Raw genomic sequence first — 13,686 nt, forward strand, 5'->3', positions numbered from 1 at the left:
GGGAACGCCTAGAAGTCTTGTAAACAGTATGTAGGACGTGGCGGCCATGTTATAATGTGGACAGTGTCCATTAGAAAAGTTGTGCTATATGCATTAGGAGCATGTTAGTGTGCACCTAAGTAGCAGTGATAACCAATGGTGTCAGCAAATATATATACTACATAAAGCAGTGTTAAAAAAAAAGTATAAAAGTCGAAAACAAAAATGAAAAACATGAGCCTGTCAATGGCACGTGTGAACATATGGATCCAAGTCGAGTCTTTGGTCCTTAATATTAATACATTAGTATCTGCAAGAAAGAATGATCTACGGTGTAGGAACTCCGATCGGCATGAGGTACTGTTTAAAGTAAAACGTATGTAAGCCCTTTAGAGATTAATTATAAGATCTCCTTATGGTATCTTCTTTCTATTCCTTTTGACCTCTCTTCCCTTTGGTGCCTGGGTGGGATCCTATGTTGGTGCCGTCCTTGTTCTGTAGAGTTGACCCTCAATGCTTTTGGATTTCAGCACATTGCTCGATAGTGGACCTTGCCCCCACAGGCTGAGCATATTTGACCGATGGCTGGGCATTGATGTTGATAGTTTATTTATATCACGCTCATACACAGGTGCAGGATCAATCATGGGGGAGGTGATGTCCGCATCGGAAACACTGTGGTTTTTCCTGCCTGTGGTCATGTAGCGTGAGGGTAGTGTGATGTCATTTAATTTATCCCTTCTTCGATGACTGGAGCAGTGATGTGTGTCTTGCTCAATGTGGATATCTGAAGGTCCAGAGCTGAAGATGTTCTCGCCAACACAAGTATTTCTGCTAGTGTGTGTGGCACTTGCAGCAGTTTCTTCTTTAGTATCAGCGACTCACAGCCTTCAATTACTTGAGATTTTATGACCTCTTTGTTATTATCTAACTGGAATTGGCAGTGTTTCACACTTGCTCCCAGGCATGTCCATGCTCTCCCATAGGAGCTGTGTGGTGGTATGAAATGCATGTCTTTCATAATCAACGTTTCAGTGTGTGGCGAAATGATCTTTCAATATTTTCTTTAATTCATCATATTTGTACCCCACTCCTCGAGCAATTAAAAAATGATGTCCCGTACCTTTGGGCCAGCCGTGACCATGAGCAGGCTGTTGATAGGCTTGTTCTCTTGTAGTCCCACTGCATCAAGATAGGCGTCAAACTCTTCCATCCACCGGGTCCATCGTGGACCCAGGCTGGTGGTGTCTATTGTGACAAAAGGCATAATTGAGGGAATACACCCATCCCTTTCTGACCCTGGGCGTGTGCTGGTGCAGCCTGGTCCTGTGCCTGTTCTGACATAGTCCCCTGGTGCAATGTTTGGGCTGATTTGGCTTGCACATGTCTCGTGATCTGCCTTGGCTACCCTTTGTCATCTTAGTGGGTTCTTACAGGCCTCTTGTGCCACTCCTGCTACCCCAGTAGTGTCCCTCTTTGCCTGTGCCTCCCCCGCACTGGTTGGGGCGCTGCTTTTGTGCCGTGTTTGGGGTGCTTCCGATGCACTGTGCACTCACCCGTGGGCCCACACGCCTTGCCAGATAACTTTCTCCCTCCGGTTCGCCGTTCCTCCACCGTGCTTATTAGCATGCAGCCGGCACTCTGCTGCTTGTGAGCGTGTCAGATTTGTCCCTCGTCGCCATTGTAAGATATTCAGTAGCGAGGGGGGGTGGAGGGGATTTGCTGGGACTGATGCGCGTCTGCATTGATGTTACTCAGCGCCACAGAGACCCTCATTCCGCGTGAAGAGAAAAAGGTTTGAACTTAAGTGCTGTTGGCGAGGCCGGATGGCAGATGGGGGGGCGGGGGGAAGGGGCTTCAGAGGTTTGCAGTACTTCTATGGTGAGGGGGTTTCTTCTGGGAACCAAAGCCTAATTTAGTTCAGTGGGTGGGAGCGCTACAGTGGAACAGCGTGCCTCTGGTATACCTAGGTCGCGAAGTCAGCCAGAATGCACTCTATGTGCCAGTTATTGTTCAATAGTGGGTAATGGCTGTTATTACATCTCACTGTGTGATCGCCAAAGCTGGGTATCGACTTTGCCTGGATGGTGTTTTAGTGGCCGATAGTGTGAGGCTGTGTCGGCTCTGAAGATTGCAGTGGTTTTGTTGCACTGGCCTTGCGGTCAAGGATTGCCGTTGCGAGATTTCACTGTCCCACGCTAAAAGGATTGTTGGATTGACCTACGCAGCATTGTTTGGCAAGTTTTCCCATTAGGCATGGCCTTTTGTCCTGCTTACAATTCCACTGCTTATCAGCGGATGGTGCCCACAGGTACACGCACTTGCACCACCTGCCAATAAGGTTACAGATTGCCCAGCCAGCTTACATGCGGCTCGTCTGCTTTGTTGCCAAAAAAAGTATGTAACTAGCATATTTAACTCTGAGGAGCACCTTTTGTTTATCTCAGCACATTTGGGATGTGTAGTATTATGGGACATATAGTTTACCATTCTGGTTGTGAAAAGTAAAGCCATAATGTTATTTGTTTGGCTCCCCATGATGCCATTTGGTTTATATGGTGTCACCTGGTTTTTACTATGCAGTTGGGGCTTTGTAAGTTAATTCTATAAGACATTATTTTGCTTGTTTGCGTATGGTGGCGGGTGTGATGAATTAGTGGTCTGTATCCAGGGCCGTGTTGAGCGCTTGACTTTTGGAATTAGTGATCTGTATCCAGAGACTTGTTGGGCGATAGACTTTTGTGGCAAAATGTATTTGTCACCAAAATTGCATGGGCATTGATTTTCAAATGGTCAAGTTCAGTGTTGGTCTGGGGCATAGGTTTGTCTCGGGCACCAACGAAAAGTGGCCCACAATTGCAAATGGCAATTCATTCTTTTGTGTCAGACCGTTGGAATAGCATTCAAGCGGGAATTCTTTGATAATGTGATGCAAATTGAGCATTTGGAAAGAGAATTATTGACATTGGAGTCCAGTCAGAGAGAGTTAAATGGTGGTTGGCGATGCGGGTCCCAACGCTGCAGTCCCGACTTCCCACACGACAGCCTTGCCTTTCTCCCCCCCTGCAGACTACTAATACCAGAATGCAATGTGGGGAAACTCCAATTGGTTTCTTGCCTGCATTATGTGGTCGTCGGGATGGGGTTGCGTGGGAGGGGTAGGTAACGGCCTGTTCCTTGTACTTCGTGCCTCTGCCGCTCACCCGGGTTTGGGCCGGTTAAGGGATGGGTTTTTGCCGAGGGGATCAGGTGCATAGGTGGGTAATGTTGGGAGGAGTCGTTTGGCCACCCGCAAGCTGTTGTGACTGGGTACAGAGAAGAATGTGCCCCTCAGTCGATATTAGTGTATTCCCCTCTAATGCTTTTGATGAGCGGGAGCTGGTCCAGGCATTCACACCCCCCAGCACGGTTTTGCTTTGAAGCACGGCAAGGTGCCGCTGGGTTTGTGTGCCTTCGTCAATGGGCCTGAGTTAGCAATGCACGCCTTTTAGGTTTCAGCCACCGGGAAGGCGCAGTCTAAAGGTTTGGAAATTTAGGGAAATTGGCAACTGTAGACTTAATGTGTGAGGCTGCGCGCGGTGAGGTTTAGAACAGCCTCGGGCTTCGTCTATTTATGGGGTACTTATAAGGCGCCTCTACAACAAATTGCATTTCAGTTTTCTCCAATTACGAATTTCGCATCTACATGGGAGGGTAACATGATGCATGACAGCGGGAGAACAGAAGAGTATTGATTGCAGGCAGTAATTTGAGGGGAGACAAATTAGTACCAAGTTCTGTTTAGGGTAGGAGTGTTCTGTCAGAGCAATGAAGCACGTGAAATGGAGCGAGTTGCCTCGTCGTGTAGAAGACGAAGTCTTCCAAATAATGTACCTGTCTGATTGTTAGAATCTACAACCAGAATGGTCTATTAATGGAAAGACAGGGGACCGATGACCCAGGCGCCGTAGAATTGGAGACACGATAGGCAGGAGGACACACCACCAGCAGAAAACAAGGCAAGTATCAGAAATGCATAGACAAGTAAGCCAATACAATGTACCATACACAGTGTACCACTAACCTGCTAACTCAGGTATGGCAGTGTTTGATACAGCTGGTAGGAGGCAGGCACCTGATGTCTAAGTAAAGAAAATATCAGTTAATACTAGGAGATCCCTAATACCAGGTTAGCAGTCTTACCGTATTGGACTCCTGTCCGACGGTAACATGGAGTTCAGGAGCTGCAGAAGTTTGTGGCAAGATCCCTCGTTGATTTGAAGGAGAAGAACAAAACAAACCCACGAAGTACACCCGAAAGTTTCTAGTCCGTGTACTTGTGCGTTTCAGAAAAGAAAAAGGCACTTCCCAAATCCAGTACAAAGTTCCGTGTGGAGCAAAGATGAAACAGAATCCAATGCGATTCAGGAGCGGCCCAAAGTCTGGCAAAGTGGAAGCAACAAAATACTTAGCGTAATCCAAGGCAATTCCAAATTCGGTCCGTGATCAGGCAGGGTGCGGGCAGTGCAGGCAGAATCAGAATCCAAGGCAAAACAGTAGCGGTCCGTGGTCAGGCAGGAAACAGGCAGCGAGTTCAAATTCAAAGTTCAAAGTGCAAAACAGGAGCGGTCCGTGGTCATAACAAGGAGGACAATGATTGGGGTAAGGAGGGTCAGGAAAACGGGAATCAAGGAAGTCGGGAAACAGGATAGCAAAATCCGTAACGCCGCCGAAAAAAGTTCAGAAGCGCCGGCAGAATCACTGGGAGCAGCTTATGAAGGACGTATCATGTGACTACGTTTGCGTGATACCGTCAGAGCAGGGCGAGAGATCCTGCAATGCAGAGGACGCCAGCGTTGCCAGGCTACCTTCCAGGCACCAGGCTGCATTATGGGTAGGCAGAGTGTTCTTTTGCTGCGGCCCGCATCTATATTGCGATTAAGCATGTTTTGCTTGCGGATGTGTCGATACTTGACTGCTGATACTGTACATCCTTTCCCTAATGCCGTATTGGGATGGCAGAGAGATCTGACATGTTCAGGGTAGTGGGGTGCTTTGGCCGCTGCAACTGGGGGAGGGAGTTGGGCCGGCAACGGGGAATTGAACAGAAGTTTGAAAGCTAGCGGTGTGGTGTTGGCAGAGGGTGAAAAGTTCTGAAGGTGAGCGAGAAGTGAAGGGAACCAAAGTGGGGGAATAGGATAGCAAATGGTACACAATAAAGTAAGTAGGGAATGGCGAATTCCCAACGAGATTACACACTTTCTAGTTGTAGTGTAACAAGTAATAGGAGGTTTTGCCGCCACAGGGTGTGGCTGGCTTGGGGCAAACTAGTAGGGTGCACTAGATGCCCGACGTTCAAAGAACAACCAGAAGGACGACACAAATGGGGGTAATGGTAATAGAGGAGGAGCGCTAGTGCCGAATGTTGCACTGGAGGACTTGTTCATGTCCGCTATGCCAGTCCTAATTATCAGAGAACGAGCACAAGAATAACGGGTATGTTAATAGTATCGGCATCTTAAAGCGCAGTAGTCGGGGCTGAGCAAGCTGACCGTGAAGGAACAGGGAGTCCCCACATAGCCAAAAAATAATGGTAAGCGAGTTAGCATAGAAAGGTTATAACGCTTTATGTTGGAGCATTAGCTGTAATTGTGAGTGTCACAATGCTTGTTTAAACAGAATGGGTTGTAGTGGTCTCCTCAAATTAATGACGGCTTCTTCCAGTCCCGGTTTTGGTAGGACCGGTACATTGTTCCACATCTGGGGTCATGGGGTTGTGCAGTGGCTTATTTGAATTCTTAATTTACCAGGCAACATCAGTGGCAGTTGGTTGCTGACTATTATCTGAGATTCCTTTGCGTGTTGTAATGGGCAAGGTAGGTGGGGTTTGTGCTGAGACACTTTATGTTGTTTATGGCGAAGGTTCAAAACCATATAACCTGTAGTTTCCAACAGGCAACCCCTATGCACTCCAGTGGGGTTCACCGAAACTCCCAATTTTCATAGTGAGTTAAGGAACATATATGGAAGAAATCATAATTTTAAGGTAAGATTCCAAAAGAATTTTCAATGCTGGAGATTCTTTTGCAATCTTACCTTAAAATTATGATTTCCTACATACATGTTTCTTAACTCACTATGAAAATTTGGAGGTTCGGTGAAACCCACTGGAGTGCATAGGGGTTGCCTGTTGGAAACAACAGGTTATATGGTTTTGTTCTCGAGATAATATCCAAAGGCTAGGAGATAGTACCCCATTGCACCGGAACTAAGTGAATGCTAAATGTCTAAATACATGAATAAAAGTTAACATTTGATATCTCTACCAGTTCATTGAAGAACACAAGTGCCCCCTAAACGTCCTGGTATGTTACACTCATTTTTGATCAATTATGGTGTAGGTTCAGTCAGTGCATCAGATAAGATTTGTGAGTGAGGGTAGTTTACGCCTAATTATTTAAATTAGGGAGTACAGTGAATTTTAGGGAGATATGTTCAACTCTGATTCCCAAGTATTTCATAAGCGAGCAAATTCTGGACAACAGTTAAATGAAAGGGTTTGGAATATTGTTTCTTTGCACCTAGTTATTGTTGCACATTAAAAGATGCACGTTTTCTTCCTCCGATCAGGCAGTAACATTGGTAGTTTCTTCCCGTGGTACAACTGGCTCTTCTGGCCCAAACATACCCATGGAGTGGCGAGGGTGAAAGCAGGGGTGCAAGACCACACATGTTCTTTCCTAATTTTGTTGCGAGTAATTTCACTACATCATTTAATTTTGAGTGTATTTGCCAGTTTTAGGATGTGAAAATGCCGGACACACCCCTTATCCGTAGAGCGGGGTTAAGTAATCCACGGCTTACCAAGAGCATGCCTCGGGTTCCGGGGGTGCTAGCGGTTGGAGTATAAATCAACATTTATTGGTCATGCCTTGAATTCGTGGTCTTCACAGATTGTCCATGTGGACTATTTGGGAGGTCAGTAAACCTGGTGGCGAAACACACGCTTAAGAATATGTAGCAATGGTTGTGTGGACTGTCCGGTTATCTGTGTGCACCGTATACCTTAGCATGTTCCTTACTACTTAAACAGTGAAGGCAGCATAACCAGAGGATTAGGTCTAGAGGACGTGGGTTTTCCGAATGGAAATTTGGGAAGGCCGTTATTGTAGAGTTACAAGGTCAAACCGGTTATCTGCAGACAAATGGTTTATGTAAGTGCAGGGGTATGAACAAGGAAAGCAAGTGTGGAGACAAAGAGTAACTTGGATGCCCATTGGATCAGGATTACATAGGGCATCGGGCCATGCTGTGTTAACTCCCATATAATTTGCAGGCAATTAACAGTGAAATTAAATTAGGAGCCCAAAGCAACAATAGCTGAATAAAATATACATATATGTATGTATATATATATATAACAGCAGAATTTCGGACACATTCACAAGAGGGTGAGGGTTCCATGCCCCTCCACATTGCAGCATGCCACCGTCCACGGACGGGGGGGGCCCTCCGAGTACGGAGCCAAATGGGTATACGGTCAAACATAGTCTGTCACGCCGCCTTGAAGGAGCAGGGAGCCCCCAGTTAGAAAGCAAATAATTGTAAACTGAATTCGCACAGAGGGAGTTTAACGGTTTACTGTTGGGGGATTATCAAAAATGTAAGTGTCAGCTCTCGGGTATCACAGACAGTCCTGGCTGGGTTTCACACAGCAACCTGTATAGAAGTTGACAGGCGTTGTCAACTCCCATTTTGGAGGCAATAAAACAATGAGTTTTAAATTTGGAGTCCAAAAACAAAAAAAAAACAAGGATATATTACTAACGACTCAACTTCAGACGCCCTCACAAGGTGGTGAGGGCCGGGCTTCCGTTCGCCTCCATATTGCAGCGCCCTGCCGTCCACGGACGGGGCCCCCTCAGAGTACGGAGCCGAATGGGTATGCGGACAAACATAGTCCGCAACCGTCTGAGAACTGAGGGTCCTCCAGTGAAGGAGCCAAGTTGCATTAACCTCAGAATCGGAGATGCCTTTAAGCAGGTGTGAAGGCCGGGGACTGGGTCCCCAGATAGTTTGTCACGCCACTGGCCGTAGACCGGGAGGCCTCTTGCATGCACCAATCCTGGGTGCAAATGTTGTTGAGCGTGTATGATGTGAAGTGGTTGGTTTATCTGAGCTGCGACCAGGTGACTGGGGGGAACTTGATGCCACCGGCAACCAATAGAGAGTCCGACTCGCTATTGGTTGCCAGAGTCCTGGTGGAGTCACAGGTGATCCCTACAAAAAGCACTGGCAGATACCACAAGGGGACTGCGCAGCCATCATTTTAGAAAGAACACCACCCCTGTGTATTTGACTCAGGGGGGAGCCTGTGTAAAGGGGAGGTTAAGGGGGTTTGGAAGACCTTCCAGCCCCAACAACACTGCTGGAGGAGTTTGGGAGTTTATGAGTAGGGGAATGAGAGAGAATTGGGAATGTGAAACAAGGGGAGATGAACTAATGGGGACAGGGGAAACGGGGCTCTAAGAAGCAGTGGGGAATCTAAGATTGGGGGTAGGGATGGAATGGGGAATGGAGCCTGGGAAAAGAGGGATGGAAAGCGTTGGGGATAGGAAGGAGTTGGAGAATGGAAGGGATCAGCGTAAGGAAAGAATTGGGGAACAGAATGCACTGGGAACTGGGCCAAAGGGCGCAGGGATGTTGGAGATTTGGGGACCGGTAGGAACTGGGAAGGGGATGAGGATGGGGAAAGGTGATAGGTAACGGGAGACTGGTAGATGGTAGCAAAGGGGGGTTGGATATGGGAGGGGAAAGAATTGAGGGAAATGGAAGGAGCAGGGCAATGGACAGGTTGGGGGGGGAAGGACCAGAGTCGAAGGCGGGGGAGGGGTGATGAACCTGGTTAGGGGATAGTAGTTTGTGCCCTCACACAAGCGGGGTCATTATTAAGGAGTGGGGGAGAGGACAGGATGGGGGAGGGGGCAGAAATGGGGAAAGCAGATGCTTGGGGAAGGTTAAACTTGGGGAAATGGACAGCACTGGGTTTGAGAAGGGGGGGAAGATTCACGAAAGGGGAAAAGGGAAGGACACAATGGGAACATGAAAACAATTGTGGGAAATGAACAAATGAGAAAAGAAAAAGTGGGACCCTAAGAGGAGGGTAGGACAAGGATGCCACCCTCAGCACAGACTCCTGAGGCGTGGCAGAAAAATGGATCACCTGTACGATAACTCCTGGCTCTATGTATGCTCAATAAAGCTTGCTGCAGCATTTTCAACTTCCACTCAGTCAACTGGTCTTGCCTCTTTATTTAGGGAAACAGTGTAGCAGTATGTTAAGAGAAGGGCGTGATAAGGGAGCATGGACGAGATGTCGTAGATGACTGTTGAAGTTATGCTGGGAAGGGCCACGGTTTTGTGGGTTGTCGGTGCTATGCGAGGCTCCTGCGCCATTGCAAACGGCTCCTCGGCAGGGCTGCCCTAAGCGGGGACACCCACTTTGCCACGCCTATGCTAAAGAGGAGGTAGGGGGGCCTCTGCACTCACCTCTACACTAGGGTATTGTGGGAGGGGTAGACGTGTCATCAGGGGGCGACGCTGGGGAGTCACAGCCAATGAGCCCCTATCTAAGGCTGCCAACGCTCTGGGGCACCCTCTTTGATCCTGCTATCAGTTTAAGACGCCCGCCCACCATCCCCGTGTTTGGTGGGAACCATGTTTTTTCTTTTCCAGAATTTGCCCAGCGGATGTTACATGGTGATCCCTAAAGCCCACACCAGTGGCCCTTTTTAGGGAGGATGCAGTCCCTCCTGTGGGTTTAATGAATGAAAGCCTATGGCGGGCCCAGAAGGTGCTAGGCTGCCAGTGCTTAACATGGCAGAGGGGCCGAGCCCCGCCGCCTTCTCAGGAGAAGGGGCAGGAGCAGGGGTCACCAGGATGAGGACGAGAAGAGGAAGCTTAGGGCAACAGGGGCTTGGGAGACAGGAAGGTGCGGAAGCCCCTCTCCCCTGATTGATGGGATCTTCGCACGTCCACAGGTGACATCAGAGGCCCCTTTTGGGCCTCTATATAGGGGCAGCGGTCTCTTTATCTGCTCTTCGTCGCCCACCCCCACCCACCTCCCTTGCAGGTCAAACTTTGTTTTCCTGTTTAATTTTTTCAACTGACAGCAAAGCGTTGTTTTTTTACGGCCCTTGGGGCATTGTTGTTGGCTCATCCTGAAGTTCAGAAGGAAGGTATTTTGGTGATGACTGTTGAACGGGAAGGTCGGGGGCCTGTCCAAGGGCCACCTATGCCAGTGTCTATTTTTCCTCGCAACTCTGTTTTAGTCGTGCTGGTACAGGGGTGATAGCTGTTTTGGTCGCATGGGTTCTTGCACAGTTTTGGCCGCATGTTGATTTGGCACCCCCAGTGGTTCTGGTTGGAAGAAGTGGATAGGACGGCACAGATAGTTACTTGAAGCAGATTTGAGAAAGATGTTTGGTGAAAAGATAGATAAAGATGGAAACTGTTTACACAATGCGTGCGCGGAAAGGAATGTTTATAATGTTCAGCGAAGGTGTAATAAAGAGGGCATGGTTATGAATGAAGGTGAGATTAAGTAAGTAATTAAATGGGAATGATGGTTAATTGAGTGGATAAGAGGTCAGGTGTGCAATGCAAGGTTGCAGGTTCAAAATCCATGCTCTACCACATATGGTAAACCACTGAAGCATAAGGCGAAAGTGCCAAAGGACTTCAGGCAGTATTCTAATAACGTGTGTCGAGAAAATTAGGGAATGGCTCCTGTTGTCAGCCGTGTACATGAAATACAAAGCATATATTATAATGCAATTATAATAAGTATAATGCAATAATATAATATTGAAATGAGAAGCCCGCAAGTGAGATTTTGTTGTTGCCAAGGATATAGAAGCCTAAAAGCGCCCAGTGCAATTCTTTAACAAGGTCTTAAAGCTATTCGGCCTCATTATAACTCCGGCAGTAGCCTTGTCGGTAAATACGGCAGGCTGCCGCCGGAGTTATGCTTTTTTTTCAGCGCCTGGGAATGGGGAACTACCGGGGCATTACAGCCCTGGCGGTCCCTCCAGCCAGGCGCCGTACTCCCTCCGGCCAAGCGCAGTAAAAAAGTAAATCCCCATTCCCATCGAGTCCCATTGAACTAAATGGGAATGGGGAGGACGGATGCACCGGCACCATTCATAATGGTGCCGGTGCATCCGTCAAGGTCTGCGAGCGGGTGCCATTGAAAGGCACCCGCTCGCAGAACTCGTAGTTTGCTGGTCCGGAAACAACGGTATCAGCAAGCTTACCGGTACTGTTGTTTCCGTACCGGCAAACTTGTAATGAGGCCACTGTCTGCTTATCAAGTTTTCCGGTCGGTCCATTCTCGCACAACGTAAGGGCCGCGGGGCTCACTTGCGTGGCCGAGTTAGGTGTCTGTTGGTATGTCCAGAGAAACCAGTATAGTTCTGGAAGCCAGGGTCATCCTCTGTCTTTGGCAATGCGTACGCATTTATTGATGGATGCCATGAATCTCTTGGCGTCTCTATTGGCCTGGGGCCAGCACAGTGTGATATGGTGGTGTTGGACTCCCACATTGTCTAGGAATCGTTGTAACTCTTTACTTCTGAACAGTTGGCCGTTGCCACTCATCAGCGATGAGGGGATGCCATGGACAGAAAACATTTCCTCTAATGCGGTTATCACAGAGGCTGCATCGGTGGACTTGACCGGTTCAACTTCCGGGTATCATGTGTATTCATCCACTGCTACTAGGAGATAGGCCTCGTTGGCAATCGTGCAGAAGTCCATACTAACAGCGTCCCATCTGCATTCACTTCTGGGTGGGCAGGCCATGGGCTCCGGTGGTCTTGGCCGCTGGGTGGCTTGGCATGATGAGCAGGTTTCTACAAGGGATATTACTTTTTGCTGTATCTGGGGCAGCCATACTCGTGACAGCTCATGTCTGATCCCGAATAGTGCTTGCATCATTTCTTGTGCTTGTGGTGTTCGATGGGAAACTGCTGTGAGGAAGGTCTTCCATTTTCCTGTCAGTATGGCCTCTTTGGCAATTTGTAGGCATGTGTCGTTGTTTGTGTCTGCGACCATTTTGTCTAGTCTCCTTGCTTTCATCCTGGCGCATGCGATAATGTGGCACACATGAAGTTCATCTGTTTCGTTGGGCTCCTCGCATTCAGTCACAATGGCAGATCGTGGGTGCCATGACAGGAAGTCTGCAGGGTTATCTGCTCCTCCTCGGTACTGTACTTCCAGATAGAACTGTTTCAGTTGGAGCATGCAGCACTCTATCCTGACAGTGGGTTGTGGTGCCGATCCTTTGAATTTTGGGACCAGGGGTTTGTGGTCTGTTAATACTTTCACTGGATGACCCACGATGTATACATGAAATTGTTGCAAACGCCATATGATGGCAAGACCTTCCTTCGCTATGTGCGCATAATTTCTTCCAGTTGGGGTGAGTGCCCGGCTGGCAAATGAAATGGGGACTATTGTTCTATCTCGCTCAGTTTGAGTTGGCACTGCTCCTCGGCTGACCGGACTGGCGTCAACCAGCAGCTCCGTCTTCCGTGACATGTCAAACAAGGCCATGGTGACATCCCTGGACAAAGTCTTTTATTTTCTGAAATGCTGTCTCTTGCGTTTCGTTCCACTTTGACTTTCTTAGTGAGTTCTCGCAAAGGGGTTTCGATGGTGGCTAAGTCCGGGATGAATCGCCCAAGTCGCCATTCCTAAGAAGCTGCGGACTTCTGTTGCGTTGGCGGGAGCTTGAGCATTTTTGATGTCGGCGACTTTGCAGGGGTCTGGAGACACTCCTTTTTCATTAAATACATATCTGAAAAAGCTTAATGTGGATTTCCCGAACTCACACTTCTCTCTCTTCTTGGAGAGTTAGCCCAGACTCTTCCAGTCGCTGAAATGGTGCTGCTAGCCCTCTGTTGTGCTCTTCGTCACTTACATTGGTGACTCCTTATAGGTCATGTAACACCATCCTTATTTCATGTTGGAAAACCTCCGCTGCGGAGGAGATTCCAAAGTTGAACCGGCAGTATCTTCTTAGCCTTAGGTGTGACGAGAAGGTCGTGATGTACCTCGACTCTTCTGCCAATCGGATCTGGTGGTACCCTTATCGTAGGTCCAGCTTGCTGAACACAGTAGCTCCTGTTAGGTCTACGATTAGTTCGTCGACCGTCAGGGTAATGTCTTTCTCGCTCAATGACAACGTTGGGTAAGCGCATGTCAATGCAAATTCGTACGGCTTGTGCTTGCTTTGGTTTTGCTGTTATGACCATGGTCCTGAGGTCCTCTATCTTGTTGAGTTCAGCCTCCACCACCGCCGTTTTTCAAACGAAACGGAACCCGTTGGTGCCGAATGGCTCTGGGTTCCACTGTAGGGTCGATGTGGAGTTTTCACTGTTCTCCCTTTCAGGCATCCGATACCTTGAAAAAGCTTTTTGTGCTGGGTTAACAAATGATCAATTTCTATGGAGTGGATTGCGAAGGTGAACCGGATTAGCTGTCGTTTTTCTGCTGTTGGGCAGCTGAGGAGTGTCTCGATCCTCGCGTCCACTACATAGATTCGTGTTTTGCAGTACCTTTCGCCGTAGGTGAGATTTGTTTTAAAATACCCTATGACTGGCAGGGGTTTCTTACCCCCATAGGCAAATAGCTGTACGGTTTTGCGCCGCAGGGTTGTTGGCATTA

General features: G+C 48.2%; 1 protein-coding gene across 11 annotated transcripts in view; it reads left to right on the forward strand.

The window, feature by feature from the left end:
- LOC138581047 (structure-specific endonuclease subunit slx1-like) overlaps positions 1–13,686 on the forward strand; it is a 353,913-nt gene that overhangs the window by 6,917 nt on the left and 333,310 nt on the right. The window contains exon 1 of one of the 11 annotated variants that reach the window (XM_069652080.1): positions 1,719–1,774. The exons of the other annotated variants lie outside the window; for them this stretch is intronic. The gene's annotated coding sequence lies outside the window, so the exon portion shown is untranslated. Of the gene's footprint in view, positions 1–1,718; positions 1,775–13,686 lie in introns of those variants that run through there. 11 annotated transcript variants of the gene reach the window in all.

Source organism: Ambystoma mexicanum, chromosome 3p, assembly GCF_040938575.1.
Source record: "Ambystoma mexicanum isolate Mex_15411 chromosome 3p, UKY_AmexF1_1, whole genome shotgun sequence".
Lineage (NCBI taxonomy): Eukaryota > Metazoa > Chordata > Amphibia > Caudata > Ambystomatidae > Ambystoma > Ambystoma mexicanum.